This window comes from Ambystoma mexicanum, chromosome 2p (genome assembly GCF_040938575.1).
Source record: "Ambystoma mexicanum isolate Mex_15411 chromosome 2p, UKY_AmexF1_1, whole genome shotgun sequence".
Classification (NCBI taxonomy): Eukaryota; Metazoa; Chordata; class Amphibia; order Caudata; family Ambystomatidae; genus Ambystoma; species Ambystoma mexicanum.
The window spans coordinates 1,008,288,368-1,008,306,386 of NC_090923.1; the positions used below are offsets into that span (position 1 = coordinate 1,008,288,368).

Consider the following 18,019-nt stretch of genomic DNA (forward strand, 5'->3'; position numbering starts at 1 on the left):
GCTCTTAAGTCTGCCAACTCCACATGTGCCTTGGCAAGGTTTTCATACACTCTAAGGGACTGCATGTCTATGGCGGCTGAGCATATTCCCCAATGGGAGGAAAGATACGGTTTCTTGGCTATTGTTAGGGATGGCAAGGAAGCCATGTGCGAGTCTCTTCAGTCAGGTCTGGATTCTGCTAACAGCATCATCAGAGCAATGGCAGCAAGCACCGTCATTTGCAGATTTGTGTGTTTAAGGAAATCTGGGTTTGCACCTGACATGCAGTCTAGACTCCTTACCATGCCTTTTGATGGGTCTCATCTTTTTGGCAGCAAGGCTGACGAAATCCTTGAGAAGCTGCAGACCACAAAGGCAGCAGCCAAATATTTGGGTGCCGCTATTAGGCAGCCTCAGCCTTTTCGCCCCAGTGGACAGCCTTGGAGGGGTAGATCCTTTCGCTACTACTCCTCAGTTGGAAGAGCGAGAGGAATGGCTGGTCAAAGAGGCCAAAGAAGATTCCTTTATGGTGGACGAGGGAGGGGTGGAAAGTGTGCTCAAGCAGTAGCATCTTTACCTGCAGCAACTGCTTCAGCCACCTCAAAACCTCTCTGAGGTCTTGAGTCATGACACCCCTGTGGGAGGCATACTATCTCAGCATCTGAAAGAATGGCGAGACCTTACTTCGGATGCTTGGGCATTAGAAACTATAGCCCAAGGTTACTGCCTTCCCTTCATTCAGAGAGCTCAGAACCATCCACAGGGGAGCCATTCTTTTAAGGTTCCAGATCTGTTCCTTGTGCAGGAAATATCGACCCTGCTAGAAAAAGGTGCTATAGAGCTGGTATCTGAAGCAGAGAGGAACAAAGGATGGTATTCTTCATATTTCCTAATCCCAAAGAAGAACGGAGAACTGACACCCATCTTGGACTTGAGATACTTGATCAAGTTCCTCACTATGAACAAGTTCAGGATGGTCACACTTTCTCAGATCCTTCAGGCCCTCCAACCACAGGATTGGCTGGTGTCATTGGACCTTCAGGATGCTTATTTTTGTGTGCCTATCCATCTCAAGCACAGAAAGTACCTGAGGTTTGCCGTTGGCGGTTCTCATTATCAGTTTCGAGTTCTGCCATTCGGGCTGACCTCTGCCCTGAGTGTTTTCACCAAACTTATGGCAGTGGTGGCAGCGGGTCTCAGGAGAGGGGGGATTCACGTCTACCCCTACCTGGATGGTTGGCTGATCAGGACATGTTCTCCCGAACAAGTCCTGGATCATCTCAACGTCACCTGCCACTCTCTTCACAGACTGGGATTCTCCCTCAATTACAAGAAGTCCCATATGACACCATCTCAAAAGCTCGAGTTCATAGGGGCTTTACTGGATACATCCTTGGGAAAGAGCTCACCACCCGAGGTGAGGGCTCAAGATATTCTGCATATAATCTCCAAGTTTCAGAGTGCCCATCGTCTCCTGCCCTTTGACTTTTTGAGGTTGCTGTGCCTCATGGCATCCTGCATTTTCTGGTGCTAGAGGCTCGCCTGAGAATGAGATCCCTTCAATGGGCTCTCAGGACACAATGGTCTCAATTCTTGGGCAAAATGTCAGACCTACTACAGGTTCCAAGCAGGGTTACACAGTATCTCCTGTGGTGGGCCTGCAAGGACAACATTCTGAAGTGAGAACCTTTTTGGCACTCATGGCCAGAGATAACAGTAGTGACGGATGCCTCACTCACGGGGTGGTGAGCCCACGCCAATGATCTGACAATCAACGGTCGTTGGTCTCCATCACAGTCCAAACTACATATCAGTCTTTTGGAGCCGAGAGCAATCAGACATGTGCTGAAAGCTTTTCTGCCCTCTGTACGGGGAAAACATTTCCTGATAATGACGGACAACACAGTGGCCATGTACTACCTCAACTAGGGAGGAGGTGTAGGATCACTACCACTGTGCAGAGAGGCAATGCAGCTGTGGTTCTGGGCAATTCAAGAAGTAATCTCTCTATCAGCAGTTCACCTAGCTGGAGAGGAGAACACGGTGGCTGACGCTCTGAGTAAGCAGAGCACAGTCTCCCACGCGTGAGAACTAGCTCAGGAAGTCCTTCAAGCAATCTTCACCCTTTGGGGAACCTCTCAAGTGGATCTGTTTGTGACCAGTGTCAACCGGAAGTGCAAACTGTACTGCTCCAGGGAATTTCCCCCAAGAGGAACGCTAGGAGACGCGTTCATGGTGGACTGGGAGTTTCCACTCCTGCACACATTTCCTCTAGTCCCCGTCATTCCACACATGATCAGGAGGTTGAGGAAGTTCAGGAAATTCAGGATCCTAAATGCCCCGGATTGGGCCAGGGGGACATGGTACCCAGAACATCTGGACACGTCCATCTGTCCACCAATACATCTTCCACAAAGAGAGTATCTTCCCTCAGGAGAGGAGGGTCAGGTTCTCCATCCAGAGGTGAAGACACTCAGCCTTCACGCTTGGTATCTGAGAGGCTGAGGTACAAGGATTGGGACCTCCCGGATGACGTAATTGAGATTTTGCTTTCGGCCAGAAGGCCAGCAATTAAGTCTTTGTACCTCTGCCATTGGAACAAATTCTGCAGCTGGTGAAGGGAAAAGAATGTCAACCCTTTGCTATTTAAAACACCAGAGGTTCTGTCCTTTCTGCTGTACCTAGCTAATGTGGGGCTTCACGTTGGGACAATTAAAGTCTATTTGGCGGCGCTATCCATCTTCAAGCGCTCGTCTGAAGAAACTTCATATTTTACATATTTTAAGATAACCCTGGTAATACAATTTCTGAAGGGACTCACTAATGTGTTTCCTCCAACTCCTTTTCTGGTCCCCTTTTGGGACCTTAATCTGGTGTTAACATTTCTTATGTGTGCACCATTTGAACCACTACATTCATGTCCCTTAAGGTTACTAACGTTCAAGGCCATCTTGTTAGCAGCACTCACTTCAGCTTGTAGAGTGAGTGAGTTGCAGGCACTATCATATAAATCACCCTTTACAGTATTCCACAAGGACAAAGTCGTCCAGAGGGTTAACCCTTCATTTTTCCCTAAGATCATTTCAGACTTTCAAGTAGAACAAAAGATTGTGTTACCCACTTTCTATCCTCCACCTCATCCTGGCAAGGAGGAAGAGAGGTTGCATGGATTTGATTCTTGTAGAGCTCTAGGCGTCTACATTTCTAGACTGTCCAAACTTTGTCTGGATGATCAACTATTTATAGGTTATACAGGTCACAGACTGGGTCAGGCTGTAACACATGTTTTTTTTATTTTTATTTTGAAGATTTCTAACGCGCACCAGACAGATTTAACTATATTCTGGTGCAGATGACCAAAGCAGAACTTATCCAGATGGATTATTCAAGTGATTTCAGAAGGCTGTAGGCTGGCATGCAAAGCTCCTCCAGAAGGCTTGAGGGCCCATTCCACCATGGGCATGGCTAATTCTTCTGATCTGCAAAGGGGGTTTCCTATTAAAAACATTTGTGAGGCAGCTACGTGGTCTTCAATACACACTTTCACGAAGCATTACTGCCTTGATTCTTCCCTAAGTGAGGATGGAAGCTTTGGAAAAGCTGTTCTCCGTTCTGTTCATGGTGACCATTGATAGTTAAGTTTGTACTCCCGCCACCAAAACAAACACTGCTTTGGGAGTCTATCAAAGATGAGGAATACATGGGAGGACACAATCCATTCGAAGAAAAAGTTACTTAACCCTTGTAACGTTCTTTCGACTGGATGTTCCTCCCACCTATTCCTCGTCATCCTCCCAGCCTGCCCCACAGTAGAACTTCCCATGCTATTACAGCTTTTTCTGCTTCAGAGCCTAGTAAGCTCTCCCATATCCACGTAGTAGGACGAGGCAAAGTTCCTCGTACAGTTCTTAGAATGTGACCTATGCTGTATGTCTGGCAGGTTATGCATTTTATCACCATATTAGAAAGAGCCTCCTGGAGATTGGGAACAAACCAGGTCTCCTGTATGTCTGCAGCCATGTGTTGTTTTGACAAGTGTGTGGTATGACGTAACTGGTCAAAAGCGATCAGCAATAGTCTGTGTGGCATAACAACTTTTCCTGTGCTATCTTCTGTAAAGAACTCATGGTGCTAACAGTAAAGACAGACACAAGTGATCACAGTTCAAGGGCGTTTATTAAACTGTATGCAGGTTGGAAAAACGCCTAATCAAAACCCAAATCTAAGATGGGAGCAAGCGTCGACCATCAAAGTAAAATAAGGCAGTTCTAGTGGCGTGTCAAATAAAAAGGACCTATACTAAGAAACCTATTGCCAAACCTTACAACTACTACAAAAAGGGTTTGGGATAGTTTTCAAAGAACGAAAGAAGTGTTCACAAATAATATGTCAGGATGTGGTAGCCTGGATCTTCCTTCCCCACATTGTGAGCAAGGGATAAGGTGGGATCTTGGGAGCAAAGCACACACTCTGGATTCTCCAGCACGAGTCAACAGTTCTGTTCCAGTTTATCAAGAACCTCGATTGCCAAGTCTCATTTCTATTGAAAGTCTGTTGCCTTCGAGGGCCTGAAGTATTGAAACAATAAAACAAAAGATTCTTCAACAAATGAAAGTTAATTTCCTGGTTTTACTTAGGGTGAGGGCTCTTCATCCCTGGGTTCCCCTCTTCTGGGTGCTGACCCCTGTTCCTCTTAATGTTAGGTTATTCCTTTTCAACTCTTGCATCTCCCTCTTCTGGGCTTGGATCCTAAAACAGTTCCTTTCAATAGAAAAGGTCTTCAGTGGTTGGTTTCCTGGTCCCGAGGGACTGATAGGTTTACCATTTGAAAATTAACAAACACAAAGTTCTGTTATACATATTTCACGGGTGATGGCTTCACCCTTGGGTCCTCCTCTTCTGGGCCCAGACCCCTTCTCTACTTTCAGCCTCCTTCCACTGGATTTACCCTGGCTTTTCTCGGGTGATGGATTCACCCCTGGAACTCCCTCGTTCGGGCTCGGACCCTTCTCATATGTCAATGTCTTTTTAAACAGTTCCTAGTGGAAATCCCTTGGCCGAGTTCATGTTTGTCAACGTTTGTCAACGTTTGTTTTGGGACTTTAGACTTGCCCCCTTCTCGCCAGCATCCCTCGGTCCGGTTCACTCTTGCTAACTTCACATTCATAATTGTCTGCTGGATTCACTTCCCTTGCTTTCTCAAGTACGTAGGTCAAAGGATTTCGACTGTATGGGGATTTTGTTTGACCTCCTGAATGACCACTTTGACCTAACTTGGCAGCTCTCCTACAGCCTTCTGGTTTCTGTAGTTTTTCTCAGATGGGAATCAATCAGAGTATCTTCACCACCTCTGCAGCTGGTCTCCCCTTTACACTTTTACAGTTCTTTGAACTTTCTCACTATGAAATTTTGCAATTTTCATTCACCACAGCACAGCTCTCCCCTCGACTTACCGGCTGTGATGAACCGCTTGGCTTTCTTCTTTTACTTTCAGTACCACGGTAGCAGGAGTTTCTCTCGCTTCCGCTTATCAGCGTCGACAAGCTCTGTGTACCATTGACATCTGTTGCAACACACTTGGGCTGTGGTCCTCGGTCTTACGATTCCCTCTGCGGAGGTTTCGTGGGTCTGCATCAGAAAGGGTAAGGTTGTGTCTCTCCTCGTCACCCTTGTGATATTCGCTGCCTTTCTCTTCCTCTTGAACTGCCGGGCCTGGATAGCTGTCTCGTTGTGCGGACTGCCTTGCTCGTACTGTGCTCTCTTGCTCCACCTTTTATCCCTGTGGTGAAAAGGAAGGGCCTTCAGGTGTGCATGATTTAAGTCAATTGCCTGCCTTTGCCTGATCCTTGTGTCGGTACATGTCAGGTAAACAGTTTTATTACCAGTCCGTTGTCGGTTTTGATTTGTGTCAAAAAAAGGGGGGATTAGAGTGTTTGAGTATCTTGCGGGACAGAAAGCAGAAGAGGTGTTCTATGAAATGACAGTGTTTGTACCAGGGGTTTGATAAACTTAGAACGGTGTAACTGATAGGATTTGTGAGACAGACGGAGTGACCGTGTTTCCTATCTTGAAATAGACAAGGGGGATTGTGGGAATAGTAGTGTTTTGTCGTAGTAGACTGGGTGTTCGGAAAAGAATAACCAGAAAGAAGTGGAGACGAAGGATGGGGAGTATTTGAGTGAAAAGCAATAAAACAAGGATTCTGGGAGTTGTTGCTTTAAAGTGCAACAGGGTTTGGGCTCCGAGAGTTTCTATCAGATACTTAAGGTTCATGGGATTGGGATAAGGGAGATCTTTTGGGAGAAAGGGAGGTTGAGGTGGCACAACCTATAAAAGCTTGAGGAAGCTCGCCTTCCTCATCCCTTTCTTCGGCATAATACTGTGTATCACCTTGGATATTTCCCCGAGTATAAACCCTGGGCTTCCCTATCCAGGTGATCCTTCCCCACTAGTCCAACCCCATTAACTGGATCCAACAGCAATGGCTGTGTCCTGGCCACCTGACTAAAGGATTCCTGGTCTCTACAGGTGAGAATACCCTTTGGTTTCTCACACTTCCCACCACAACAAATCTGTGGAGGACTGTGTACATCCTCTCTTCTTCCACAACTCTTTCTCTTCTTGTGGTAGCTGTGTCTGTAACTCAATTATCTGAGTAATCGGGATGGACGTGTACGGGGCTGGCAACTGCACCTGTCTGTGTGTTACTGTATACTCTAAGATGACAGGCGCTGGAAGATACGCACCTAGTTCAGCCGCCGCACATGCAGTGGTGTTGCTGAGAAAACTGCGTCTATTTCATTGGTATGGGCAGTGAATTTAACAACCGCCGTTATAGAGGGTTGGGAGAGTGCATCAATCAATTTATCCAATAATGCAGCATGTTGTACTGGGGACCCGCCAGCTCTTCTGAACCCTCTCCTTTTCCACAGTGCTGACCCAGAAAGTACCATTGTGGTAACATAGGTAGAATCAGAGTAGATAGTCACTCAGCACTTCTGGGATGCGAGAAGAATTTCAATGAGCGCTATAAGTTCTGCTGCTTGAGTGTAATAATGCATTGTATCCTTTTTTGCACCACCACCTCATACTCCCTGTCCACTAGGTGAACCACTGCTGTGCCACTATGTCTCAGGCGTGTCACTTGAACAATAGTTGCTGACCTGTCAACGAAAAGGACTTCCCCCCTTCGAGCGGCCTATATTTTGCCTTTGGTATGTCCTCCTCCTCTCCCTCAAATGTTACACAGTCATGTTTCACAAAGTCTTCTTCAGAACACAATTCTGTCAAAAAGGTGGCAGTTGTTTACTGTCTTGCACCTCACTATATAAATGTTCGGGCTGGACAAAATGACCTTATACGTGGATGCCCGCTCAGTGGTCAGCGTTGGTTTAGACCACTCCAGAATGGCAAACACTGCATGTTCCAAATACAGTGTCACAGAACACCCCATGGTAACAGTGGAGCTTTTCTCAATTGTGAATGCAGCAGCAGCAAGCGCCTGCTCGCAAGGGAACTGTCCCTGCAACTCTGAATCCAACACCTGTTCTAATAGGCCCGCGGCTTGTGGCCCATCATGCTTTTTTGGGTGAGTACCATTGTCATCATCTGGCCATTGGGATTGGAGAACAGGTAGAACTCTTGTGTGTAGTCACGGGTTGCTAACACTGGGACGGTAGAGATGACCTCCTTCAATTCATTAAAGCTAGTGATCATGTCCTTTGTCCAAAAAATATTGTTGTCAGTTTTTGCACCACTTTAAGGGCCTGCAACAAAGGCCTGGTGTATGCTGCATAATCTAGAATCCACGCCCTACAGTAATTGCACAGCCCAAGGAACATCTGTATTTCCTTGACAGTCTTGGACTGGAGAGCACTGCGCACAGATGCAGCACGTTCTGGTATGATATTCTTTCCATGGACCAATATTTATTGGCCCAAGGAAAGTAATTCCTGGAGACAGTATTGTAACTTTGCTTTGTCTAGCTTGTACCATTTGTATGCTAGAAGCTGCAAGAAGGAGACAGTCATTTCACAACTGCTGCTCATTGTGACTGCACACCAGAAGGTTGTATACATATTGGATGATAGTACTGGGCAGCTGGATGTTCCCTAAATAAGCATGTAGTATTCTATTAAAAATACTAGGGGATTTGCAGTACCCTTGTGGTAATCTTATGTGCTCGAACTGCATTGCGCATGCATAAACACAGTGAGATATTGCGAGTCTGGATGCAGTGGTATGGAAAAGAAGGCATTCTTCAAATCCACCACAGTGAAATGTGTTGCGTGTTTTGGGATGCTGCACAAAATGGTCGCAGGGTTGTGAACTACAGGAAATTCTGCCTGTAAAATGTCCTTCAGAGGGCAGAGATCCTGAATCCTTCTCCATCTTTCCCCCTTTGCTTTTTTATAGGGTAAATAGTCATGTTGCTTGGTGGAATTGGTGGGCACAATAATCCCCTGATTTAAGAGTGCAGTAATTATGTCTTGTATTCCCTCATCTGTTTCTTTGGATAGTGGAGATTGTTTAACTCGGGGTAACACTATGCCTGGTCTGAGTGTTATTCTTATGGGTGCCACTCCCTGCAAAAGCCCTACATCGTGGGCACTGGTCACCCATAACCTCGCATGGATCTGTTCTAAGTCTTTATCAGTGAATGATGGTGGAATGACAAGGGCCATCAAAGAACTTTGCACTTTGCGATACTACATCATAATCTCACACTATTTCTCCATCATTGCCCGAGTCCTCAAACAATTCTGCATCTGTCATTTCTTTTAGGGGTACTGTCAGCTCAATGCACAATACAGTGTGCCACTGGCACCCATTTGAATCCTTTACCACTACAAGAATTATTTTTGTGGAGACCACCTAGCCCTGCAGATCGAATGAGAGTATCATCCCTGCCATAAGCTCTGGGGTCACAACAGGCCTAAAGATGAAATCAGATGGTGCCTGCCAGCATGCTGTACCAGTTTGGGGCATGGCATCGAGTACAACTGTAATCCCATACACAAACATCTCATGGTCAACAGGAATGCCACAAACCACCACCTCCCCTCCTCTGGCCCTCACCATTGCCCTCATGGCACACATTCCTGGGGTGGCACATATTATTTCTCGGTCTGTGAAGGAGATGGTCATGTTCAATATGCTCAGGAGGTCACGCCCTAACACAAATGTACTGGGGAGGTCTCTGGATACAGCAGGGGTGCACACAACACTTTTCCTCCTATTTTAATAGCTACCTCTTTTGTGTATGGAACCGTGGCGACAGCCCCAGAAAAGCCCTGTGTGTCGAGAGTTACACCTGATAGCAGGAAATCTCCCTTGTTGATGCATGATTTAGTATTTAGTAGCACCTGTGTCAACCATAAAGATTATTTGCTTGTTTCCTATCTCATCGCCCACCAAGGGGTCCCCATCAGGTGGCAGTCTTTGTGCCGTTTCCTTTTCTCTCTCCTTTATTCATTTACAATGGTCCTCCCTGGCTCATCCACTCCCATGGTTGGGATCTGAGAGCGCCAGCCCTTCCCCAGCCACCTGAATAAGGGATTCTTGGGGTCTAATTGGGAGAACACCCGTAGGTTTCTCATACCCCCTACCAACACTTCCTCCACACACACACACACACACACACACGTCTTCACTCCCTAAACCCACTATGCACACTACTTCTTCCACAGCCTCTCCCTTGGCCTCTTTTTGCTACACAATAACATCTTAAAACACAAAAACAACAAGCTAAAATAATAAACTCAAATAACAACGACAACTACGTCTCATTTCCCCATCCAAAATATATTGGGCACAGGAATCTGAGCTCTCTAATTATCACAATTCAAAATATGGCACCATCTTCTTTCCTAGCTCGGAAAGATTCCCACTTCTCGGTTTCTCTTCTCTTATATACTTATAACAATAATAAAAAACCACCACATGGCCTTCACACACTATCCGACTCCAATATACACTAATCTGTTACACATTCTCACTCCCTCTTCCTCACACACACAAACCCATGCACCGCTGTCCCTGTTTCCCCACTGCTCACTCAGCGTCAACCCCTGTTGTTGTCACCCGCAAGAGGTGTACTTACATCTGCCTGTTCACCCAAGTTCCTCTGTCACAGGGTCCCAATAACGGCCTCCACCTTCCTCTGAGCCACACCCGCTCCAAAGAGCAGACCGGAATGCTGTGAAAACGGCTCCTGTACACCACTACGGGTTGCGCGCTTGGGACTGGTCACTGCAGATGAGCGCGGCCCCTCCAGATGTGCCGTCTGGAATCTCTGTCTTCGCAGAAAATCTGTGATTATGTCAGGGTCACCAAAATGTAGCGAAGTCCCTCAACGTTCACACCTCTTGCAAGGAGAACAAGGTTTATTCTCATAAAAACAAGTGTGCGATAGCAAAGAACTCTGCTGCCATGAAACACTCTGGAAGAATCAGCATGGACAATGGGTTTTACAAGTAAAAAGCGTCACCGCTGACATACATCACATAAATTACAAATCCACATAGCTGGTTGGTGCAACCCTATACATAGGCGGTCTGCTCCATAGGGGATTCCTGGCCATTGGTCCCAGCTTCATCTGCTAATCTTCTTCCACGTGGGGTTCTTCTTCATACACCATCCAGCGCAGAGCTCCTAATTGCCAATTACTAGAACAATTCAGTACATCTCCTATCTGTGGCCTAATGTGCACCTGGTACTGCAGACATGGGCACAGAGGCTACTTCCGAGGTCACACCAAATCCAAACCCCTGCTTGATCCCAGACGCATTGGCACCGTTCCATTTCTTCCCACCCCGGACTAAAATGTGTTACTTTTCCTCCCTGGCACCTCACAGCACAAATTACAGGGACCCCAGGTGGGGTGAACACTGCCTTCTGCTATGGCCTTTCTGATAGATTAGTACACTAACAGTTTTATGGTTAGTGGTCTGGGATTGACTGGTACACTGGAATGCTGAGGTCTGGGACTGAGGCATCTGGGCACTATAACTTAGGGTTTGGACTGATGAAGGTCGGAGGCTTGTTCCCTTCTTCTCGTGGGATAGCGTTTCACATGGAGCTCTCGGCCCCCTCATGGCCTTGCAGGGCACATTCCTTCTGTGTTACAAATACTGACAGTATGATGAGACAATGAAAGGTTTATGAATCTGTGTGGGTTTGGTCCTTCTCACTGCTCCCCTGTTACACTCCGACCCTGCATGCATACACGTATTCCCCTGCTCTGGGCTCGGGCCTACCCACCCTGGCTGCACTGCGGCAGTAGGCCCTGATTTCAAAATGGTTGCTTGTTTCCTAAAATGGCATTTCCTTCCTAGCACAATCTACATTCAAATGTGTATAATAAGATGGCTGTAGGGCCGCTTCTATCGACACCTCCCTCCCCCAATGGGCTCCCTGGGTCCCGTCATCAGACTCTTATGCCTCCGCCTTGTGCAAAACCTTTTGGGGGCCTGCAACTATAGTCCCCGCTCCACACCACTATGAAAACATTTTTACTTAAGTCATAATTGCTGTCAATGTAGGTTCTCAGCTGATGCTCATTGTACCATAATGACCCCTTTATTGTACCATACATTGGTTTTTGTACAGTACCTTAGCATAAGGCACAAACAAATGACAAATAAATACAAATACACAGGCCACAGATCTTCCCATCCTTGCCATTAATACTGCCTTCAGTGGATATCCCATAAGATGTGTTCCATGTAATCCAATGGATCTGTCTCCACAGGTAAACTCACAATGAACAGTAACCTAGCATGTTTAATGCTCAGGGTTTGCCAGTTGTGGTCCCACACCCCTCTTTTTGGGATTCTGTGTCCTCATTATTAATGTGGATGGTACTACTTGGATTCCTGTTCCCCCTGCCGCCCCCTCCATCAATAACTGTATTGCCATTTTGGATGGGGGTGTAGTCGTTTATTGCAGTGGTAGCTAGTGAATTCATTAATTGGAGGGGCGTATATATTTGCCACAAATATGCAGTAGAGACGTACCGTAGCGAGGGAGCCCGAACCAACCAAGGTGGGGTTTTGTGGGGTTCTTCCCCAGAGAAAATGTTACAAATAATGTGTTAAAAAGGTTTGTTTTACAGCACATTTTCAGTGATTGGGTAAAAAACCACGTAGTTTGCAATTAGTTTTGTACATGAAAAAATCGTCAAATAGATGCAAGACACCAACCATTCAAAAGTGCATTTGCCAATGCATGTTCATGATGCTAGTAAATAATGCCATGCCATAGTAAGAAAACATGTCTGGACTAGCTGAAGCAATTTAGGCCAGTCTAGCCAGATAATAACATGTATTATGTTGTATTTACCCGTGTGCCCATAAAAGAATGTCAAGGTGCACTCTCGGTCACCCCACCACCCTCAAACATCCATCATTCCTATTTTTCTCTCACACACTCTCTTGCACCGTTAAGGCACTCTCAAATCACCATTATTTGCAGGATGTCACTTGCTTGGAATTATTTTCTCCTTCCAAGAAGTCCTCATGCATGCATCCTCTATCTCTCACTCACACTGCTGCTCTCTCCAACCCACCTTTGATCTCTCACTCTGTCACACATCCTCACTCATGCTCTTGCACCCTCGGGGGAGATTCTGAAACTGTTTCGGTGCAAATAATGAGATGCGCTACCTATCCCATCTCACCATTTGCGACAAAATAAATGCACCCTTTCCTCACAGGTCATTTGAATGTGCGCATCACAAATGCACACATTCAAATAGCCTCCTCTAGACCATTTGCTCACTTGCGTGAATCGGTGGGGAGGAGGTTCTGCACATCTTAAAGTGCATGCTGTATACAGACACAGGATGTTCTTTAAAATGCAAGGGAAACTATGACATCCCGTTACCCCTATTTGGAACTGGCATAAGGGGATGCACATTGCATGACAAGGTCAAAACGGACCTTGTTATGCTTTTTTAAGTGGAACCACAGTGGTATGAACCTCTGCTGTCCCACTTCCATGCCCATCCCGCAAACAGGGATAGAAATGCTCTAATAGTTTTATTTGCATTTCACAGGCCCTTTAATGACCCGTCACTGGTAAATATGCTGCCAGAACCCACTTGCTGGGAGCCCGCCATACATTAGTGTCGGTAGCGCACTCCTGACACTAATGTCTGAAAGTGGCAGGCCAGCGTACAGGCACCAAGAAATACGCCGGTCACTTTTGTAGATAAGGTGATCTGGGCATTTTTTACAAAGAACGCAAATGAAAAAAGCACATCAACTTTTGAGAATCTGGCCCAAGACCTCTTGCAGACTTGCACACCCACTATCTCGCAGCGTGGCTCCACTCCTCTCAAGATGAGCAGCAATCCCAGGAGCAAGGTAACTTGCCGGGATTTGAAAAATATATTGCCCAAAGACTTTTCTGCCTTAGTATCTGTTAGACTCGATACCAAAGGAATCTGACAATACTTCAGACCTAGTAGATCACATCAATAGCTCTATCAAGGCCTCCATCGATATGTAGTCCCCAGAAAAGGTACACATTTTGAAACTAGAGGCCATAAGCAAATCCTGGTTTACTGGCAATATTATACAAGTCATATAAGCCAAAAGGGCCTTGGAATATGAGTGGCACAAGAATCCTGGTAGTCTCACCTTGAATAGATTTAAAGCTGCCGCTCATGCTTAAAAGAAAGCTAATATTAAAGCCAAAGGAGCCAACTATAATTTGCGTATTGACAAAGCCTAATCCTCTCCTAATGAATTGTTTAAAATCCTTAAGCAATTTGAAAATAATACCTCACCTTTTCTGCCGATTATCAAAGACACCACTTGGTGCCAAAATATTCAAGAGGAATTTTTGGCAAAAACATCTAGTCATCAAGCTAATATTGCTAACCAACGTCTTCTCTTGGCCAACAGCATAACAACACCTACATCTAATACTTGCTTTAAATCTGCTGCTCTGCCTTGTCTTCCATTATTTGATTTTCAAGGTTGCTCTGAAGCTGAGGTGCGAGACATTATTAGGAGCCTCAAGCCCACTACTTGTGCAAGGGATCCTTGCCCTACCAACATCTTGCAAGACGCCCTGGATACTATTACTCCATGGATCACTAAAATGATTAACATGTCCTTTTGAGAAGGTATGGTGCCAGCCTCAATGAAGAATGCATGGATTACTCCATTATTGAAAAAGATTTCCTTGGATCCCGCTAATGCAATAAACTATCGGCCCATAGCCTATGTACCTTTTCTGACCAATATTCTTGCTAGAGCTGCATATGTACAACTGCAAAAATGTGTAGAGGCTAATAAACTCTTGGGCATCCACCAGTCTGGCTTTAGAGCTCAACACAGCCTTAATGATGAGAAAACAGAGTTACTCATCCTAGGCTCTCATTCCAAACTCACTTAACTTGACCCCAAATACAAATCTATCATTAGTGATGGGAATGTTATCAAAGTCACTAACGTCACCAAAACACTTGGAATTTACCTAGACTCTACTCTTTCTCTCAATAGACAAACCAACTCAGTAGTTTCAGCGTCATCGTATACTTGTAAACTTATCACAGTGTGCCGTCCTTTCTTAACAACGGACAACTGTTTGATACTCGCCAGAACCCTCATCATGTCCAAAATCGACTATTGCAATGCCCTCTACTTAGGGATTAGTCAAAGAAATATTGACAAACTTCAGGTCACTCAGAACAATTCCATAAGGGCAGCTCTCAACGTTCCCAGGCGCTCCCACATCTCCTCCACAAGACGCAACTTGCATTGGCTACCCATCACACATCGCATATCCCTCAAAGCACTCGTTCTAACTCACAAGGCCCAGAACAATGCAGCACCTGCCTAAATGTCCACACGCTTCACACAACACACAGCAACCAGACCCCTGAGATCTGCACAGGCTAACACACTAACTATTCCCAGTTTCCAGCGGCTCGAGCTTCCCAGTCCTTGCGGCTAAGCTCTGGAACTCTCTACCCAATGCTCTCAGAAATGTCCCATCCATCCAATCCTTCAAAAACAAAACCAAACGGTGGCTTCACGAATGGGATGCCCTGTCCACCTCACTGTAATCCATGCAGTTGTTACCAGCAAACTGGCTGCACTTTGTATATACTGTATATGCAGGACCGCCCTGCTCTTCTTTGCAATGTTCTTATTCATGCTGTAAATATGTATAAAATCTAAAATGTACCTATTACTGAAACCTGTAACTGCCCTTCTAAACATGCGCCCAGATGCCCCTGGGCATGGCGTGCACTACAAATAAACAAAATACAAATACAAATACGGAACTGAGACGCCCTACTGAAACTCAAGTCTAACATTTCTGTGATTGTCGAAGGAGGTCACCCTGCATTACTTATATTGCTGGATCTCTCTGCAATCTTTGATCTGATTGATAATGATCTGTTACATGAAAGACTTCTTAACATCGTCAACTGTTCAGAGAGGGCAGGCAACTGGATCACATCTTTCCTAGGTCCTAGAACATCTGGGGTGACAGCTACTAAGCTTGAAGCCCCTCCATTTCTGCCCTCCTGCTGTGTGCTGCAGGGATCATGCCTGTCTCCCATTCTATTTAACATTTATATCAGACCACTCCTGAATCTTCTAGATGGCCTGGGTGACCAGTATGCTAATTATGCTGATGAGACGCAGGTCCTTTTTGAATTGATTGGTATCTATGACTGATACAGAAAATGTGAACAATCTTTAGCAAGAAATCCAGAACTGGATGGCCTACAATTCTTCGGCCCTGAATAACAGTAAAACCGAGCTCATTATATTTGAGAAAATTGATGCTACATTTTCTCAGTTTATCATCATGGACAATATTATTCCTGTCTCTAAAACCGTACAAACCTTGGGTGTCACTCTTGACTCTGAGTTATCTATGAAAAAGCATGTCTCCAACGTTTGTTTCTCTTGCGGACATGTTATTAAACTCCTCCATCAGATGAAGCCTTATCCTAACATCATAAATCGCTCCCTTCTTGCCACAATGCTAATCAATTCCCAACAGGATTATTGTAACATCCTACTTACTGGCACCTCCAAAGCTAATTTTAAGCATCTTCAGACTACACAGAACAGTGCTGTTAGGGTGGTCTTTGGTCTTGATAAGGGTGACCATGTTTCCAATCTTAGGAGAGAGCTTCATTGGTTGCCAGTCAAGGAGAGAGTGAGATATAAGACTCTTGTTTTTAAATGTCTACTCTCTGCTGCACCTTCCTATTTGGAAAAAAGAATCTCGCGTGTAAACCCTTCGGAGTACTGCGTTCCAGTAACTCCTATCTCCTTACCCAACCTCGTTACTGCCTGGAGAAGTTTAGAGGCACTTGTTTCGAAGTCAGGGCTAGAATGGAATTCCTTACCCCTCCTTATTAAATGATCTCCTTCACTGCCCGTTTAAAAAACAAATCAAGACTTTTCTCTTCAATTCTCTAAATTAGATCTCTCCTGTTATGTGCATTTCTTCCTGCCTGACCCCACTTGTTTGTCCATTTGTGTACGCTCTGCGGCCTATGGGTGTGTAGCTCTCTATAAAAACTATAAGTAAATAAATATCTCCCTTCATGACTCTCTCTCTTGTGTGCTCTCTCTCTTCTTCTCTCGTACCCTACTCCCTTGCAACTAAGACTAAATGAAAAGTGTGCTGCCAAAATGCTCCAAAACAAACCAATTTGTGCTACAAAGTTTACTTTATTATGCCCCCAAATTTCTCATTCCGTGCTGCAATATCATGGGGATATGACTTGACGTGTTTGATAGTGAATGAAGTACAATACTGCGTGTTGCGTGCTCCTTATTACAACTCTTTACAGGCCTTCCCATTATTAGTGTCTCATTTATTTTCTATTAGGATTGGAAAGGTTTGATATCCGAGGTGGGCACAGTTCTGTTCTGTTCTGTCCTGTTGAGTTCTTCCCATTTGTGAGTGCCTATGTCATTAACATGCTGTATCTTCATTACTTAGAAACCTGTATTGACCGCGTTGGCACTGGACGTTGCCTTGTGGGAGCTGTTCCTACTGGATGACACTATGGAGTGGTATAGATGGCTTTAGCCAGACCACCTGTCTAAGATCCGGTGGTAGAAGAAGACCAGAAGAAGACTGCAGACATCACCATCGTGTAGGAGAAGGAGCTGGGGTCAGAAACTGCCTGCGATCCTGATGTTCAACAAGGTCATTCATATGAAGAAGTAGAACTTTAAGGAGCCCGCTAGAAAGCCCCACACATGCAAGGCTTTGCACACGCTTCGCTCCTGGCTGCAGAAGTTTTTCTCAGAACTGTGCAGCCAGTAGCAATATTTGTATCAGCTAAGAAAAAATGTGCACCTGTTATGGCGGATTGTACAAAATGAGCATTGGAGCTGGAGAAAAGCCCCAGCTGCAACACGGGACACTGTCTATGATAGATATGCAATATATTCTAAGAACTCATGACCATTGTTTGCACTGCAGCATTCCATGACTTGCAGCCCAGTACCCCCAAACAGCACTGCCAGAGACTGCTGCCCCTCCACAGCTTTACCAATAACCTCACTGCTCCATCCTTTCTTTTACATCCTGCCATCCCCAATCTGTTGCCTCCTTCATAGCTCCCAACCTATAACACAACTGTTCCATTGAAAGCATTTCCTGGGGCAACTTCAAACACAGCACATCAATCCTGTATATGGACATCGGCACCCCAATTACCCATCCCTCTTTGCAATGCCTTGCCCAGTTGCTCCACATGTTACCACACATCCTTCACCCCAGGGTTGCACTGATGCCACTTTGTCAAATACCAATTGTAAACCATTACATCCTGGTAAAATGGGGTATAATATAGGTTTTATCTAGGCACTAGTATTAAAGTGGTGTTTCCATTGTTTGCCTGTCTTGAAAAAAAGGGGAAGGCCGGCAGCACGAGAAACACAGTGTAGCCTTTATACCCACAGTGCTAATCTCACCTGTGATCTTTGTAATGTGACTGTATTCCACTGCGCCAAGCCTTGTACTTTGCGGTAAATGTTTTTTTTAC

The 18,019-nt window shown here is 45.4% G+C and overlaps 1 long non-coding RNA gene across 1 annotated transcript in view; it reads left to right on the plus strand.

The window, feature by feature from the left end:
- Positions 1–17,788, plus strand: part of LOC138565984 (uncharacterized) — a 170,247-nt gene extending 152,459 nt beyond the window's left edge. The window contains exon 3 of the long non-coding RNA XR_011301755.1: positions 16,966–17,788. This is a non-coding gene — a long non-coding RNA (uncharacterized lncRNA). The remainder of the gene's footprint in view (positions 1–16,965) is intronic.
- The last annotated feature ends 231 nt before the right edge of the window (positions 17,789–18,019 follow it).